Below are 14777 nucleotides of genomic sequence, written 5' to 3' on the forward strand. Positions count from 1 at the left end.
GTCTCTTTTTTTGCTCCATAATTTATTGACTTCGCAAATTATCTTTTCAGCCAAGCATCCTTATTTCGCCAACCTTTATTTCGTGGCTGGTATCTTGTTGGGTACTCCAATTTGATTCGTTTGTGTTTTAGATTCCTTATGCGAGATACTTCGTTATAGGATGTTTCCTCTTCGTGCTCCGTGTTATTAGTTGGTGGCGAGGTAATTCTGATATTTGATTTGACAAGTCACTAACCGGGATCTTGGAGTGAGATTCTTCAGTCCTATTTCGTGCCTTCCTGTGAGGCCACGCGGCGAGCCTATTTGTTGTATCTACGTTTTGCCTTTTCTTATTTCGTTCGAATTATATGAGAATGGAATAAGAACCGGTTGAGATTCCTTGGCTGCCACGTTCTCCACCCTCCGGTTTTCACGCGACCACGTTCTTTTGGCAACCGGTTATTACTGGTCAAGTTTCCTCGAACGTGCTGTTAACCTGTTCTGCCGGTAATCTCCTATTTGCTATAAATATTTTGTTTTAGCCCTAGTTTGGGTTTCTTCTTCCTTCTCTTTTCCGTGAACCCAAGCTTATCACTTCTCTTGCTCCTGCTTTTGTTCTTATCGTTACCCTCCCCTGCCGTTGATTCCTCCGTAAGTCCTCCTGTGTCTGCTACTCAAGACATGGAATTGAACTACAGGTGGATTCAGTCCGATGTTTGGTCGATCGACAAGATGATCATCTCTGTTGGTCAACTAAGAGCCGGATTGTCCTTTCCCCTTTACAATCCTTCTAACCCTATTTTTCTCGAGATTTTGAACAAGCTTCAGTGTGGAGTCTTTCAGCTTTCTGGCAATGCGATTCGTATTTCCAACGAGTTTGTGATTCGCTCAGATAGTGGCACTTCGCAAGTCCCATCATTGATTGAGAAGTATGATCCTCGCGACTATAACGTTGACTCCTTCGTGGCTTACTATTCCGCTCGGTTTACAAGTATGCGAAAGTATCAAGAATGGGGTATCGAGCTCATCCGGAACACTATTTCTGCCCCATCCAAAGCTTTCCTCTTTGATGTGGATCCTATCAAACTAGGGCGAGATGACTGACTTCGCTTCCCTTGTGACAAAGATTGGCTGATGTTCCCTCTAGTGGTAAGGGACCTTTTATCTGGGTTGTTGACGAGAAAGGAGTTCCTCGTGAAGGTCCTCTTCCCCAGCATTGTTACCTCGCGGGTTGCGATCCTTGGAAGCTTTCGTTTTGGTAAGTAAATTTGAAGTACTGCATATTCCATAACTGTTGTCCTGTTTCCATATTAGTTTCATATAATCTATTATTTCGTTTTGGTGGTAACGTTGCTGAACATGAACACGTGAGTGGAATTGAGGGTAACAAATTCACCGTCGATGGCGGCCCTGAGCGGGATGCTGATGAACCTAAAAACGCCAAGTTCTTGGAGGTAAAATTAGCGTTTCATTCAAAACAACTGTTTTCTAACCAGCCTAAATTTCGTGGTCTCTGGCAAAAATAATCCCCACAAAAATTCAGTTTGGCAATTGTTGCTGTTGTTTGTGAGTGTTAGGTTTGGCCGGTGTTACGATGCAGTGGGTTTTTAGGTTAAATGCCTTTTTACAGATCGTGATTGTAATTATAATCACAATGTCTTCCTCCTTTCTATCGAATAAAAACCTATCAGGAATCATTTATGATCTAATTGCATATACGTAACTCAGTCATAACAGCTGTTATTTTCATTGTGTAGACATAAACAACAATTGTTGTGTCACTCTCTATGTAAAAGAACCAGTAGAAGACTGAACTCCATATATAGCCACTAGTTTTTTGATTGTGTCACTGGTTAGGTTGAATCTTATTTGGCCGACTCTGGGAGGGTAAGATTTATGCAGCATTTTTTCTACAGGATTGTATTGTTGGAAAATTAGATAGAATTTTCGTATATGAATAGAAAATCCCTTATCTTAGTTGTCTAGTACCTTATGGAGTTGGGTTTTAGAGTTAATTGGTTTGGCCCAATTAAGTTTCTGATTCGGTCAGTTAGGTTAGTTTCAAATTTGGAAACCACATTGAAACGTCCCAAACGTGAAAGGACTTGATCTTTCATACGAAATCCTTGAACAAAACTCCATGAAGCGTCGCGATGCTTCAATGAAGAGGTATTAGATAATCAATAAATGCCCTGCACGCCTAGATTAGAATCAATCAATTAAAAACCTAATCATCATTCTACTTGTATTCTAAAGTTTGTGTTAAAAAGAGAGTTCATCACTTTAAGTTTTGGTTCGCGGTTTCTAGTTTGGAGTGCTACTACATCGAGAAGAAAGTCGTTGTATCCTGGGAGACAGACATCGATAATCCGTAAGCACCAGTGTGGGGTGAATCTGTCTTTAAGGCTAGAGGATATAATCCTTGCCTAACTTGAGTTTGCATCCTTCCTCTCTCATTTCTATTCTTCTCTGTTTGTTTCATTACAGTTTATACACAAAATTGCCTACAATCCCACAATATTTGATCCCAACCTGTGCGAGGAAGAATAAAACACATAGTAGAGTTGCACATACCAAGGAAAAATGTGTTGCTACTGTAGTTTCCTCTTGGAAGTGAGGACATTGGAGATTTCGACTGTCCTGATTGATTCACTTGGTCATTTACTATTGGGTCAACTCACCTCGAAGATCATAAGCTTCGTACGGTAAGTTTAAAGTATGCCATCAACATGCTCTTTTTAGTTTAGCTTTTAGTAAATGCCAATTTGTGACTGATCAACATCTTGAACCGCAGAGCATCAAGCATTACTTAATTCCTGACGAAGATGGAATGCATACGATCCTGATAGTAAGAACCTGTGCAGCGTACAGTAAAGTGAGTCCTTTTTACCCTGAATCTGAACTAATACGTAACGATGGCTCGCGCTGATTCTATTGCTACTTTCACTACTTGATGGGGCTTTTCTTTTCCTTTCTTGTAGGCTGCTGCTAAGCCTATCCCAGATGAACTCCTTGCGCTGCAACACGAGTATATGTCGTTTTGAGAAGTAAGTTAAGCTTATGGCATTCGAGCTAAAGATCTGATTTATTGGCTGTGACTTTTTACATATTATCAGGGGTTGTATCTAGCTTTACATAACAATTAGTAAACTGTATTTTCTGTGTTCTGATTGTTGGTCGACCTGTATTTTGTTGACACCATTGAGTAAACACTTAATAACTTGTTTTGTTGAAAATAGCTTTGATCTCTTGCTATTTTTTCTTTCTTTCTTTATACTTCGAAAATAAAAGCTACACAAATTGACTTAGAATAAGAACGTAAGAATGTTATTGCTCGATCTAGATTTCCATGTGAACTACTCCAATATCTTTACTATTATTAAGCGAAGAGGTCATTTAAGCCCTTTTTACAGAATTATCCCCTAATATAAAATCAAAGTAAAAATAAACCAGGGTTATATTCGTCAAAGTAAACAATGGTTATATTGTCTATAGGATTAGGATTTTATCTCATATTTTAACACTCTTTTGTTTCATTTGATTTATTTTCTGATTACAGAGATCAAATGGTATTGCCGAAAGACTTGGTTAGATGTATGAGATTTTCATTCAATTGAGCACTCACTTACGATTGATCTCATAGGGTAACGTTCCTCACTTCTCTTTCTATCTATGTCTTCTCTGCTTTGATTTCTATGAGTTAGTTTGGTGTTTTCGCATATGAGTTTGATTTTTTAAAACAATGGATTTTTTGTAATTTCGATTTGTAGTGAGAATTGAAGTGTATTCAACTGAATTTAATTCCAATCCTGTTTTTTTTTTATGTGAATTGAAGTACATAAAGTGTTCGATGATTTGTTGAGAAGAAAAAAATTTGATCACAGGGATTCGATTTGCTGGTGTAACTTAACATAGGTTCTTAATAAGGTCTCTGATGACTTTGCACAGGGAATCGCAGAAACAGCTTATAATTAGCAACAATAGCACCAACAAGTTCAACTCACGTTTAGCAAGGATGTGTATGATCCTTCATTACAGTGGCCTCCTACCCAAAATCAGGCTTGACCAGTTACAAGATTGAAAGGTATGTCTAATAAGCTTCCTACTAAATTGTTGGGGCCTTTGAGACTTACGTGTATCTGTTAGGTTCTTGATATCCATATATGTAGTTAGCAGCAAAACAAGATCCAATAGGAATGGTTGGTTGAGCTTACTAAAATCGGAAAATTTTGTACTCCGCTAGAAATTCAAGAGAGCTATCGATGTGTTTCCACCCAAAAAAGGCGTCAGCAAAAGAAAAGATGGTATGGGTAAGAAAGAGAATAGTAGTGGTGATACGGAGGAGCTGGCAGTAATGGTTGTGAACATCAGAAGGTGACTACTAGTATATACATCCCAAAGATGGCAAGATGTAAAGCTCTCTCACAGCTTTTCAGTGTTCAATTTATTTCTCAACATTTCTTTGAATTTTTGATACTTCTTTACAATTGTTAAAAATTGAATTTGAGTATGACTAAATTGAGCCTTAAGTATTGTGCCACGTGGGTTTTGTTTTGCTTCAGCTGATTCAAAATTACCAATGGAGTAGGCATTTTTTTGGTAGGCGCAACCCAATGAAAAATCAGTTACATTGCTGCCAATGTATTACATACATGCTGGACATCTGATACACTGAATTTTGCTGGCTCATGAAACGCCATCTTTGGCAGCTGTATCTATATTACAAGTATACTTGCGGTTAAAGAGCATTTGAACGGTATTAGCCCGTATAGTAACTGATTTTTGTTCTACTTTTACACTCCAGGAAAAAAGAAGTGGTGGATTTGCAGCAAAGGCAATCTGAGAATGCAAGTGATTTTTTTACCAATTGTATTTTCGAATGTCTGCGTCACTGATGTTCTTCAACTGGAGGTATGAAGATTTTGACTTGAAAGGCCCCTGTTAATGCCGTATTTGGTAGGACTTTCGATTACGTTGTGGTGCAACATGTAAAGCCTGAACTTTTATTTCGCACATGGAATATACGTTGGTTGGTCGTGAACATGAGAGGAGTAGAGTATTTATAAATGAGGGATTTTAACCTATACGATATGTTCTAAATTACTAACTTAGGATGTGTGGTGTGCATATTTTAACACAAATTCAACATAGCAGATTTTTGAAACGCCTAATAGGTGTAGAATTTGAGTCAGAATTGGATTTTAGATTTTAATATAATAAACTTCGTTTGGCGCTTGCTAAATTCTTATTCAGTGATGTTCAGCTTGAATAAGTGGCATTTTTAGTTTTTAACACTTTGATATATATGTATATGTCATATGCCACTTCGTACTTTTTTACATTCATCAGGAAATCGAGCTTTTGACTATGCTTTCTTATATTGATTAACAGTCTGATTCAGCAATTGGTTACCTTGCACATACTTTCAAAAAAGTTGGCTTTCCACAAATTTTAACTCCTATCGCATCTTACTTTAACCTCTGATGATGATGCAAGCAGGTTAAGAGAATGGTGGAAGCCAACGGAATGCGAGTGTAGAAGGTTTCATCTTATTCTCAGTGCATAATAGAGAGTGTGTGTCATGGACCTTTCCTTTGGAATTCTTACGCCAGAATTATGAAGAATTATGAAGGATTATGTTGGCTGAAAGTATGGATTTGCTTAAACTACGTTACTTCCATCCAGGTTTGGAAGAGTCGTTGAGTAACGCAACATTCCCTACTGGTAAGATGTATCAGGCTTTAATGCTCGATCAACAGTTGCAGGAAGTGGACGGAATTGGTGGTTATAGTAAATGGGTCTGGAATCGATGGTTACCTCTTTAAGTCCTTTCTAATTTTGTACTACTGTTATGACTCTCTCTAAATGGTTCAGCAGTACTTAGGTATACCTGTTCAACTCGAAAACACGTGCAGCGCACGTGCCCTTTACTAGTACACATTACTGCCCCAATTTTGGCTATCTGGAATAAAAAGCTGGAACAAAAATTTCATGTACTCAAAACCGGTATAATTTGATTAGTTGGAAGAGAATATACCAGGTATATATTAACCTTCGTTTGCTGGAGGTCGTGGTAGACGGAAACAAGGTGGGAATTTAGACATAATTTCTAGCAACTGTTAACTGCATCATTTGTTCGCAATCGCTTTGTTTTTTCTGGTCACTCACTCTTACTTCTAAATTACTGGATGTATATGTTTTGTGCAAGTGTGTCTTTTTTTTATTGATGAGTGTTGTGTGGTATGCATTGGTTGGTTATCATGCGAGGAGTGTTTTTCCCAACAGCTCTTTGGTAAGTCGAGTAGGGGCGGTAATTCATCTGTTTTGATATTATTTGATTATGTTTATTAATATAATAGGGTGGTAACTCATCCGTTTCGATATTACTTAGTAGGGCGGTAATTTATCCATTTCGATATATATACTATTATATTTGGGAGATCCAGTCGTATGCATACCTCACTTGATTGTTATTTTGTGTGTTCGATAATACCAGAATCATGGCTTGGGTGGCTCTTCATAAGGATGAATTGTGTTCTTTGTTTATTTTTGTTTCATCATGTTCTCCTTGTTTCTCTCTTTTTTGTTCTATTTTTCTCTTCTTGTTATATTGTGTTCTTCTTGTTTTATAGAACACCTGTGATTTTCCATTTTCGATATATAAACTCCCACTAGTCTGTACTCATTAGTTACTTTTAGTGTCGGGTGAAAGTACTGCAGGTGAAGGAAAGGAAGCAGAATACTATGTATGGATTGACTGAGGACATCCTAGTAGTTAGCTGGTGTTCATTTTAAATTTCCGTTTCTTGTAGCATCCGTTTTGAGGTGAACGTTTACTCTTGCTGATGCGTCATCTTTGTATCATTTACAGACTCCAGCAACAACAACGTATTAGCTCTTTCACTATTGTTATTAATGATTCAGATACTTCCTTCCTCTATTTTTGAACTTGTAATAAAAGATGAATTACTATCTGTACTTTCATTTTGTAAGAAGGTGATATCGCCTCATTTATCACATTTTCTTATTGTCATGTTTTCACCCCTCTGTGTACTGTTGACTTACAATCTTGTTTGTTTCAATTTCTAAAGGTTCTGAAGAATAACTCTAATGGTGCCGTAACTGGTTCGTTACTTCATTTAGGAAGCAACTCCGGATGCACAACATAGAGTTCTTGAGTGTCTCTGGATCCACACCCTTGATAGAGGTGATCTTGTCTTGACTCCATCCTTGAAATTGTTAATATGGGTTTTGGAGCTTTTAATGCTGGGTTCCGTTTAACTAGCTAGACTTCTTCTCATTACTTAAAGTGTAGATTTCACAGAACTTACATCTGTTGAAGTATGAGATCTGAAGTTGATGTAGTTTTTTTTTTTTTTTGCAATTGCCTTGAAATATGAAGTTAATCTAGATTTCATCTTGGTTTTGATGCTAGATGAAACAATTATATAGTTGGCACGATATATCCAGAAGGAGCTGAAAGCTTGCCGTCCATTCCATGAAGACTTCAAGACAAGTAGTGGGGAGTGAATCTAAGAATTCTCAAGTATTTTGGAGGTGCAGTGTGGTGATGATACGATAACAAGTGAGAGCAAGGAAGATTTGCAATGTTTAATTTAGAAATCATGAAAGTAATCTAAAACATAGAAATCTGTATAGTTGAACTTATACAGTGTTTAATTTGGATCTGATGGAAGCTTGCCAAAATATAGGTATCTAGAATAATTGAATTGTTCATGCTTTGAATGTTGTATGATTTTAGTAAGACTAGTTTTTTCATTCTTGTATATGTAAAGTTTTGTTTATATGTTTTCAGTGTTTTGGCCTGAATTCTGGCCTGAAAATATGTTGCGGGGAACTGTTGACAATGTCAACAGAAGACTGACTTGACTTTTGTTTCTGTTGCAAACAAATTTAGCAACGTCTGTAACATGTTAGCAAATTTAGAACCAGAATAATAAAACCGGGTCCGGATAAATGGAACCGTTCTAATTTATTTTTGGTTCTAAATTTCGCAAATGCTACTTAGCTGTTGTGACAAGAACATAGCAACATCGTCAAGCTGTTGCGAAAAAATACAACGCCAAGTTTGAAACGACTACAAGTCCCTTTTGCAACAGCGTGCAGCCTTTGCTAATCCTCAAAAACGGGCACATTCAGATTTGTTCTTTCGGGAAAATAATCGTTTGGTCCTTTTTTAGGTGGTCCCAAGACTATTTGGTCCAGCGGGAAAACACACTTACTGTTTGGTCCATAATTACTTAAAAATATTAAAATGGACCAGAATACCCTTCCGTGTTGAATTACTACTTTTTTTTTGTAGCAGATCATTCTTTTTGATGAACTTCTAACCAAAACTAGAGTTCATTTTTTCAAATGAACACACAACAAAAACTTCACTAGTATGAATAAAAACACGAGTTCGTTCTTTCAGATGAACTCCTAATAAAAGCCTATATGAAAACCGAGTTCATTCTTTCAGATGAACCCCTAATAAAACCTATATGAAAACCAAGTTCATTCTTTCAAATGAATTCCTAATAAAACCTATATGAAAACCGAGTTCATTCTTTCAAATGAACTCCTAATAAAACCTATATGCAAAACAAAGTTCATTATCTCAAGTGAACCTAATCAAAAAACACAAAAAAAAAAAAACTTACTTCATTATAATCAATGAACAACAGCAAGGAAGAAGAAAAACATAGTTCATTATAATTAAATTCATCGTCTTCATCATCCTCAACAGTAATAGCAGCAGCAGTGACGAAGAAATCATCGTCTTCATCATCATCTTCAAACCGCAACAACAAAATCATCGTTTTCAACAAAAAATCAAAATCATCTTCATCATCTTCATCATCAGCAACATCATCTTCATCGTATTTATCATCTTCAACACCAACATCAAACAAAAAAAAACGAAAAAGAAAATGCAAAAACTTCATCATCATCATCTTCTTCATCGTCTTCATCATCATCATCATCATCATCATCATCAACAGCAGTAATAGTAGAGAAAAAAAAAACGTCGTCGTTCTTATTTCTATGGAGAATACAAGATGATGAATAAAGTGGGTGATAATGAAACACACGAGAAAATCGAGGACATAATGCCAATGCCATTCCTTTTAATCCTGTAAACCTCTCATGGAAAAATATGACCGTTGCAACTTCTATGAATGGAACGAGAACTGATACGTATATACCATTGAAAAGAGCATTTGTGTACAAAATTAGGCCTACGACTCCAATTCCTGATAATTTACATGTCAATGTAGTCAGGCATATTATCATATAATACTTGACTTTCCCAAGCTCGAAGTTGTCTGCTTCTCTGGGTATAGCCTGTGAGACAAATCAAATTTCATATTTATTAGACTCCTCAAAGAAAAACAAATTTGATACAAACTTCAACAGAATTTTATTTATGCGGATGAATTAAAAATTAGAAGAAAAAAAAAGGCTGTAAGCCCCCTATAAAAGTTAGCATACCTGAAAATCTTTATTTATTAGCATCCCAATGAGGTTCAGGCAGGTTCCAAACAGGCCAAGAGTGATTTGAAACTGCAACAAAGTAGAATAAGTAATATTCCTGGTTGCTTTACAGAAAGCAAGTTCAATGAAAGGCATCCCGAGGCCAGTTAGAGCAGCAGCAGCCAGCGTCATAAGAAACCCTATCAAGTACTGAGCTTTTGATACCCCAATTGGTCTATCACCATTGATATTAATACCCAATAACACCGACCCTAGTTTCATTACAATCACTGCATTTATAATAAATGCTGTAAATTTTTGTTTCACAATTAACCATGCAAAAAATGTTGTGAAACACAATTGAGTTGCAAAGAGAATTGTCGAAGTTGATACTGGAAGATAAGATAAACCCAATGCGTACATGAAATAAGAAACACCAAACACGATTCCAACTATGGCACTCCAAAGAAACAACTTTGGTTCCATAAAAAAGGAAGAACTTTGATCATTGTTTTGTGTTAACGATTTCGACTTAACAGAAATATGAGAACTGGGAAACCAGCAGTTTGCAGAAAACTACTAAGCCATTTACGACTACCACCATGAAGATAGTACAGTCTCATTAAGAGAGGACCACTTATAACACCACAAAAAACTATGGCGCAGTTAATAAACACTACACCATTTTTGGGGTTTAGCAACGGCGCCTGCTGTTGCAAACAGGACTTGCAACAGAACCATGCGGTTGCGAAAGGCGGCGTTGCATTTATTTCGCAACATCTCTGAAGCCGTTGCGAAATATTTCGCAACTGTTTTGGGTTCACCCAACTGTTTTTCATCGACTTCGGAACGGTTTAGCAGTTGCAAACATGTTTAGCAACAACTGGAAGCAATAGCTATATTTTTTTCACAACAACTTCTAGTAGTTGCAAAGTTAACATTTCGCAACTGTCCTATAGACGTTGCGAAGTTAACATTTCGCAACTGTCCAGTAGACGTTGGGAAATTTGAAACCAAAAAACTTAGAACGACTCCAGATAGCCGGACCGGCTTTTATTATTCTGGTTCAAAATTTAGTAGCAGCTTTGATCCGTTGCTAAATGTTTTGCAACAGAAAAAAAGTCTAGTCAGTCGTCGTTTGACCTAATCAAGAGTTCCCTGCAACATTTCCAGGCCAAATTCAGGCCAAAACACTACATAAACAGAACTTTACATATACAAGAATGCAAAAACTAGTCTTACTAAAATTATACAGCATGGAAAGTTCAATTCTTCTAAATACCTATATTTCCGTAAGCTTTCATCATATCTAAACATTGCATAAGTTCAATCATGTGGATTTCTATGTTTTAGATTACTTTCATTATTTCTAAATTAAACATTGTAAATCTTTCTTACTCACTCGTTGCGCATCATCACCACATTGCACCCTCCAAATGTACTTAAGCAATCCTAGATTCACTCCCCAGTCCCCACTAATTGTCTTGAAGCCTCCATGGAATGCACGCTAAGGTTATGTCGTAACAATGTAACAATTGTGCTGCATCCAGAAAAAAGCAAGATTAGTATAAACAGGAAAGGAAGATGAAGACAAAAACACAAATGAGTTATAAAATAAAAGGAATGATTCATATGCAGTACTGCATTCCAATTGTTGACTGCCAAATCTTGTAACTATTCCTATAACAACTACCAGTCTTTTCTTAGGTAAGCACCATTTTTGAATTGCATTCCAATTGTTGTCTACAAAACCTTGTAAATGTACGCCATTGGAAGATAAAATTCAATTGCAGTAGGAGGCTTTATCAACTTATACATGACGCAGCACTAACAAAACCTAATGCACACCTATCCCAACACTTACCTTGAGATTTTTTACAATTCTTTGTCTGTGTGTACGTTTGGATCTCAATAGCATACACTTCCAAAAACTGAGTTCCCTTCTTTTAATCATTTGTCCCATCTTCTTTCCGACAAGATTTGTGAAGCTCCTTCAAGATCTAAAGTTTACTATCACATAAGTATGATACTCGATGCATAGAAGAAACTGAATTAAATGAAATGGATTGCTAATCAAATTACCTTATTCATTCTCGCATATCCACCCATGTCAAACCAAATCTTGTAGAGCTTTAAATTCGTCTTAAACCACAATCTATGTAGAAAAACAGAATGATGTAAGCACTATTAGCAACATTATAACTTTGGATCAGCAGACATTTCCTCATAGCAGAACTTAGACCATCTCTCACTTTCATATGCAGAACAAAAGAATACAAAAGTATCAAATGGAGCAGTCATTATCAAGGTATGGGAAGCTTGATTCTTATCCAGTTATACCGATAAATTAGAAAGGATCACAATATTCACAACAAGAAATTCTAATTATATACACCCATCGGATTCAGATGCACAACAATTTCAAGAATGGAGTCAAGACAAGGTCAATCACCTCTATCAAGGGTTTGGATCTAGAGATACTCAAGAACTCCACATTGTGCATCCGGAGTTACTTCCTGAGTTAAAAAGATGTAGAGATCCAGGAGTACATTTTGACATCTACACTCTACTTTCTCTACTAAATCTTCAAACATATTAATATCTAAAAGAGAACGCCAGAGACAATTCTCATAAAATTAATCAAAGCCATCATTCATTTTGACTCTAATAGTCAACTTACAGTGACAAGATTTACTCCAGAAAAGGCAGCACCAAGACCAAGGCCCGAGGACATGGGAATTGGGATCAAATACGATTGAAGCTACCAATCCCTTGAGACCTGGCAAAGAATAAACAAAGAAAACATGGATCAGTTCTTTGAGCACCAAATACGTCATTTATACGCTAGCTCGCATACCCACTACTGGCCACAGGACATTACATCTTGCATGACACCTTTTCTTTACTGCTTCAGCAACAATATCAATCAACAAAAGTAAACAAAACATATGAAGATGCATTTCACGTTTGCTTTCCCAACTCGGTGAAATGATGAAAGTCATTGTGTTAGTTAAACGTCAACCAATGTAATTCAAATCTGTTGGTGTGTCCTATTCAATGACAAAAACACTATAAGCAAAAAAACAAAAGATGTTTTCATCAAAAATTGTAGTATAAAGAAACTTAAACATACGTAGTTGCTGAACTACTATTTCTATATACCTCAAACTGCAGGTTTGGTATTTAGATTAATCAACTTCTATAACACTATTGAAATTAACCCGAGAACACCCTCTGAAACCCAAATTTAATTCTCCTCTAACTTTAAATTTGGTGTCGACGGAACCAGTATCAACCTAATCCAGTAGATGTAACAAAGTTGTATTATCGATGATAAAAAATATATGAATCCTGGAAGACAAAAATGGCAACCAGATTAAGAGAAACCATACTGAAAGAACTTACCTGTTGAGCATCAGTCCCCAAGTCCAGACATTTGTTGTTATCAGAACACAGATGCTATGTGATCTTACAGTTCAACATCAATCTCACAAGCTCTTACAAGCGTACCAGGGGTAAAAATTCTTTTACTTACTCAAGTATGTAAATCCATTGCTGAGATAAGTATACACACCCATTTATACAAATTTCTGGTATTAACAGCTGCAAAAAATAATCAATTGAACCATAAATCTCACAACAGATTCAATAAAAAAAGATCTAATTTCCGGAATTAACAGCTGCAAAAAATAATCAATTGAACCATAAATCTAACAACATATTCAATCAAAAAAGATCCCCTATTTGATAAATCCCTAATATTCACACCACCACCAGCAAAAATCAAAGAAAAACAGAAAATTAGGGTTTCCCTTACCAACCACATACCAACGAAGAGATATAAATCTCGAGTTTCAGTACAATTACTGATTGCTTTAGACAACACAAAATTACCCTCGAATATTGTTGGTGATCCTCATTGACTATTCTTCATCAATTCACAACAAATCTCAAGAACTGATCCTGTTGATGGATTTTGTTGATAATGAGAATAGAGAAGAGGTGATGAATCTTCGCATTCAGCTAGTGTTGATGAAGAGAATAGAGAAGAGCTGATGTTATTGATGGATTTTTTCGATGGATCTTCGATCTCGTTTATGTTGATGAAGAAAATAGAAATGAGGCGAAATGAGAGAGAGAGAGAGAGAGAGATGGAGGCGCTGCTCCTGGTCGATAAAGAAGAAGATAAGTTTAGGGTTGGATTTTAGGTATATGACAAGGAAAAAGAGTGGAATAATCTTTCTCATGTAAAACCATTTTACATATTTGGGCTAAAAAATAAGACTGGTGTTCCCACCCACGCAACCGGTTCGCACGCGTACAACATTGGTGTTACCTTGCACACAAGCAGGACACACATTTGTAATGGTCAGCTGTTGCGAATTGCAACACCATTAAAAAATTCGCAATTGATTCTGCAGTTACAAATTTCACAACTAAAGAACCGTTGTGAATTTGTGAGCAGTTGCGAATTCGCAACGGCTATTAAGCTGTTGCGAATATTCGTTGCTAATCTGCAAATATGGTGTAGTGATCAGCAGCCAGTTTCTGGTTTTGATTGGTCTTTGAGTATGGGTTCCTGAATTTCCATTCTGATTTGGTCCAGGATATCTAGTGTTTCAATGATCATTGTGGAAGTAGGCACTTTAAATGATGATCGACTAGAGAGAGATGGAGAGATTTAAAGAGAAAGTTGTGAAGGAGTACAAGGTGAAGGTGTTTCTTATATAATGCATGATGACCAACAGAGTCGTCCTAACCTTTGATGCTCCTTGCATCGCTGTTGTGTAAAAATCTTCGTGAATCTAACAGTCTAATATATCTAGATAGAGAGAGTTACGATTGAGGATATATATGAGATGTATTGCAATATAAAGGTGTTCTCTTCTGCTTGATATCAAAGTTTATGGCGACTGTTAGCTCATCTATCATGATTGAGAAAAGTGGAAAACAACCCCCACTCCCCTAGTTTTTGTACATATGTCTCCCTTTTTCTTGTTTGTCCACATGAAATTTTCTATGGAAGCATTAAAAATTGTTTTTGTTCCTCCCACTTTCAATCATGGCTCCGCTTTTGGTTCATTGTTATGGACCTATTCCATGAAGTTAGATGTTTGCATTTGACTACGATAATAAGACTACTGTATTGAAGCTCTATATTGATCTAGACTAATTGTTTTGAATAATCCAAGCAAGGGCCAATCAGTACACCAAATATTCAAATGAGAGGCAGTTTTGGACGGTTCATCGGGTTGGTAAACATTATACTATGTTTTTCTGCAAAAGGAGTTAAAATCACTTGTTTGTTTTAGTTAACTCTT

The 14777-nt window shown here is 36.5% G+C and overlaps 2 long non-coding RNA genes across 4 annotated transcripts; one reads left to right on the forward strand and one right to left on the reverse strand.

Annotated features, from left to right (window-relative positions):
• Positions 1–3512: 3512 nt before the first annotated feature.
• On the forward strand, positions 3513–7787 carry LOC113323633. 3 transcript variants are annotated; one of them, XR_003347736.1, is made up of 7 exons: positions 3513–3623; positions 3928–4063; positions 4223–4390; positions 4784–4890; positions 5479–6867; positions 7071–7186; positions 7415–7787. It is a non-coding gene; the product is annotated as an uncharacterized LOC113323633 (long non-coding RNA). The 3 variants fall into 3 exon arrangements; XR_003347735.1 differs by having other exon boundaries at positions 5479–6804; positions 7415–7786; XR_003347737.1 differs by having other exon boundaries at positions 4223–4353; positions 5479–6804; positions 7415–7786.
• Positions 7788–10760: 2973 nt separating this feature from the next.
• LOC113320979 lies at positions 10761–12145 on the reverse strand. Its single transcript, XR_003346385.1, has 4 exons — positions 11909–12145; positions 11539–11611; positions 11321–11456; positions 10761–10996 (listed from the first exon to the last, which is right to left on the reverse strand). It is a non-coding gene; the product is annotated as an uncharacterized LOC113320979 (long non-coding RNA).
• Positions 12146–14777: the final 2632 nt, after the last annotated feature.

Source organism: Papaver somniferum, chromosome 11 (genome assembly GCF_003573695.1).
Source record: "Papaver somniferum cultivar HN1 chromosome 11, ASM357369v1, whole genome shotgun sequence".
Taxonomy (NCBI): Eukaryota; Viridiplantae; Streptophyta; class Magnoliopsida; order Ranunculales; family Papaveraceae; genus Papaver; species Papaver somniferum.